Raw genomic sequence first — 4,336 nt, 5'->3', positions numbered from 1 at the left:
GAGCCCGCAAGAGGCGCCGCGGGAGCGGGTTCCCCCTCCGGGTCACGCCACATGCTCACCTGAAAGGTGTTTTCCGAGAGCCAGGAGGGTTAAGGGACGCGGGGTTCAGCCCCGCCGCTCTCATCTTCCGCGAGAGGCGCGGGGGCACGGAGGGCACACGTGTCCGCACCGGGCTCCTCGGAGCAATTTTGGGAAAAAAATAATATGAAAAAAATGCTTGGTTTCAAGGAAATTAGGTTGGACATGCAGCAAACAAATTTTGGCAGCAAGTAAAACATGTAGGTTCTGTTTTAACGTGAACGTCAACGCATTTTTAAACACATGTATCTCTGTATTATTTTTAGTCCTGAACGATTTCCCCAGGAAAACGCTGTAATTCATCTCTTTACACAACAGTCTCTGCTCCACAAATAGAGAGGATGCCAGCCTTCCAGTCAACAAACCTGTCCTCTGTACTGCAGTACCGCTCGCTGGCTGATGGAGAGACCCCGCTAGCCAGGACAAGCTACAGCCAACGCACTTCTGGGCTCTTTGCTGGTCTGTTTATTAAATTTCACCATTCAAAAAAAGCGACAGGGCTCTGCTCGTGTCTGCAGGAAACTGAAAGCAAATTGCATGACCAGAAGCTGTCACTTGCCTTAGCGCTTCCGACTGTGACCGCTGAAGACGGCAACGAGCCCAGGTCAGGTGTTGGCCAAGCCAAGCGTGTGAAGGCAACAAGTATTTCCTGGTCACAGCAAGGGGAATGGAAGCCAACCACAGGAGATATGGTTCCTCACCCTCCTTAAGTTACCTTTTCTCAATTTTCCCAGCATATAAATACGTTAAGGAAACGAATTTCCTCCTTTTTCTCTCCTCCTGCTGTTCCACAGCTCTATTCTACATGTTAAACTGAGGAAAGACGAGGAACTGCCCGGGTCTGCAACACAGGCACTGCTCCAGCAGCTCAGCTGGCCTGGAAGTGACCCCAATCTTAACAAAAATCAGCTGAAAAAACACCTGCAACCTTCAGACCGCCTGATTCCCTTCAGAGTCTGGGTACGGAGGTAACACCACCTACCTATCACAAGCAGTCGAGATCAGGATTAGTGCTGCTGCAGCACTTGGAGAAGCCTGAAGATTCCGTTGCTCCCCACTCCTCGTTTTTTTCCATTTCTTGCTTTACAGGTATCACTTGCTTCCTTTTAGTATTTCAGCAAAACCAGGACCTGATGTTGGTCCATCGACAAATGAAGACACACCTCCCACTTACACACCAGTGGGCACGATGAGACTACTCCAAGGCTGCTTTTTATCCATTTTTCCCCCTTTGAGTATGCCGAGATGCAAGGTGGGATCATTCCACAAAGTACTGAAACAGTAAAAACCCCACAATTAGCCTTTCCCAGGCTTGGGAATTCATAGTTGTCACTGTGGCTGTTAATACTAACATCACTCTACTTTTTTTTTTTTAAAAAAAGAAGTCATTGTCTCAAGGTGGCTGGTTTTCCTTTTCCTGGCAAACATAACTTTTCTTTACTCCAAGCAGCTACTCAGTTCCCCAGGCCCTAGAGGTAAGCAGTGCCTCGGACTCGAGGAGCCCAAGTGTTAGTGTCTTTACAGAAAGAAGAAAGACTTGGACTCCTCGATGCAAGTTTTACTTGAAATTCAAACTTATCTTTCAACTGCAGTTGAGTTCAACTCCAAAAACTCCTCAGAAGACTCACCCATCTTCCAGCGCTCCAGCTTCCCCGCCGTGCCCCCTCGCAGGCTGCTGCAGCCCAGCCCTTCCCTGCCCTGGATCACTCCTTCCTCAGACCCCTTGGGACTGCCCACAGGAACCTGGCTTCAGGTGACCCCTCAGGAGACTGCGGCCAGTGATTGATCCATCCATCCATCCATCCATCCATCCATCCATCCATCCATCCAGTCGTCCATCCATCCGTCCATCCAACTGTCCATCCATCCGACCGTCCATCCATCCGTCCATCCATCCATCTCCTGTGCCCCGCTGGTTTCTCAGCACGTTGTGACCTTGCCCTTCCAGCCAGTCTAACGTGACCTCCCGGGTTCAATCAGGCTCCTGAGGTCTGAGGGACAAAGCCCCGACCCCGCAGCGTATTTGAACTCCGCTCCACACAATCACGCTTTGGTACAAACCTTTATTATCTCGCGCCCTCCTTGCCACACCTGTCACCGAAACAACTCACGTTCATATTTTACAGGTACCAGAAAAAGCTGCAAAGTGTAAAACACGCTTCATACGTGGACTGACTTTCTGTGACAAAGTCTGGCAGAGAGACGTTCCCCCGTGAGGGAAGGGGCAGGCGTCGCTATCTCCAGCACCCTGACGGGGGGACTGGTCTCTGCGCCAGCCCCAACGGGTCTCGAGGCTCGGCACTGCAGGGCTCTTTTACAAATCCACGTGCAAATATTTTGGATATCATCGTCCCTGTTGGGTTTAGAGACTGGTATTTTAAAACAGTCCTGGATCTGCTAGACAGAAGTAGTTTGGAAGGATCACCCTAAGCAACAGGCAGCAGTTACCGAGCAACAATATCTGTGGTAGGTAGCTTGGAGATTTAGTTTTCTTTTTTTCCTCCCTCTTCCCAATGAAAATTTAATGAGTCAGAGCAACACAATCCCTACTGGTTCTATCTGTGCCAGTGACAGAGGGTGTTCAGAGCCCACAGATAATTTTCCCACGGAATTCAGAGATCACCCTGGTTGTGAGGTGCCCTCTGGCCCAGGTATCCGCATATTCCCCAGAAGTTTTGGCTCATCTGATCAACAACAATTCATCGCTATTTCCCATCCTCAACCCGGTGCTAATGCTTTTAATTTTACATCCTGAGCTTCCGTATCATTAAGGTAATGAGAAAAGAGCAGACTGAGAATGAGGAAATATCTCATTAGAGTAGATGATCCAGGAGAGAAGAGCCTGACACAGACTCCAGATTCTTCTTGCATGAATAATCAGGCAGGAAGCAAAAAAAAAAACAAACCACAAACCAAAACAAACACAAACCCAAAGGAAATTTCACACAGCTAGATAAGCAAAAACGGCTTGATGCAATCCTCGGCACCCCAGAGACTTCCCAGGTACCAAACCTGCCGCGTTTGACCTCCCCGGTCCAACCCTGCCGCGTTTGACCTCCCCGGACACATGCTGAAATAATCCCGACCTCCAGCTCGCGTTAAACGCGCGCAGCCACAGCACATCCTCTTCTCGAGCCCGGCTGAATGAGAAGCCGCCACGAAACATTTTGCACGTGTGCGCAGTCCCTCGGAGGTCTCAGCCCAGGGGAAGGCGGACAGGGCATGGGGAAGGCGTCTGCAGCACGGGGATCATCGGGCAGCAAAAGCAGGGCCAGGAGGGCAGGGTTAGGGTTAGCTCGAGGTGAATCGAGGGCACATCAACAGCAGCCTGACAGGGAGAGGGAGCTGCTCCTTCAGGCACCACGAGCTCCAGCCCTAGCGCCAGAAAGACACCTGTTGTCCTGCAGAAAGCAAGAGGAAGGCTGACTGGCTCAGCGCTGGCCACCTCTGAATGCGAGCGAGGCACTAGAGGGAACAGGTCTCCTAAGAAAACCAACCTGTTGCCCGAGGTGTTTTTGGAGCACATCAGCTCAAATACATCCGCTCTGACGGAACACTCAGGCCCCGAAACTGCTTAAAGCAAACCGAACGCTTCGATAAAACCAGATCCAAGTGCAGACAGAAAAGCATTTACACATACAAGGATTTATCTTGTGAAAAAGTCAGCAATAGAATTCTCTTCACACACCATCGCCTCCAAGACATGGATATTTTAACTAGAAAAGAGGTTGGCTACGATTTTGTTTTCTTTTCTGAAATGGATAACTGCATTTAGGATAAGCCTTCTCTCAAATGGTTTGTACACAAACCGAGCCGTGCTCGCGCTGCCTGGGCAGTGACAGCAGTGTCACGCTGCAGCCCAGCTTCCCACACACTGCCCCACCTCCATCAGCAGGGAAGAACAAGGGATAAAACAGATCAGCTTTCCTTGCTGACATTTTTGAACTAGAGCGAACAAACCTGCCTTCTGTGCTTACAATCACTTTTAATTTACACAAGATGTAAAGCTCACAACTCCCCCACCAGCTTCTGTCCCGTCCCGCGCCTGCCATCTCCTCTGAGCCTGGAACCAGTGAGCAAACCTGCTTCACCTTCCAAACCCATGATCCAAAAAAGCACAGCTTGTCCAAAAAAAGTCACATCATTCCGTGCTTCCCCCCCACCCGGCACATGCACAAAAAACTCAACACCCTGTTCTCCTCCGGAGGGTTTGCTCTGCTCTGTGGCTTGGGCAAACTGCTTTTGCCGATATCCTGTT

The sequence above is a fragment of the Apaloderma vittatum genome, unplaced genomic scaffold (genome assembly GCF_000703405.1).
Source record: "Apaloderma vittatum isolate BGI_N311 unplaced genomic scaffold, ASM70340v1 scaffold23764, whole genome shotgun sequence".
Lineage (NCBI taxonomy): Eukaryota > Metazoa > Chordata > Aves > Trogoniformes > Trogonidae > Apaloderma > Apaloderma vittatum.
The sequence above is the reverse complement of the archived record's forward strand: the minus strand, read 5'-3'. Positions refer to the sequence as shown.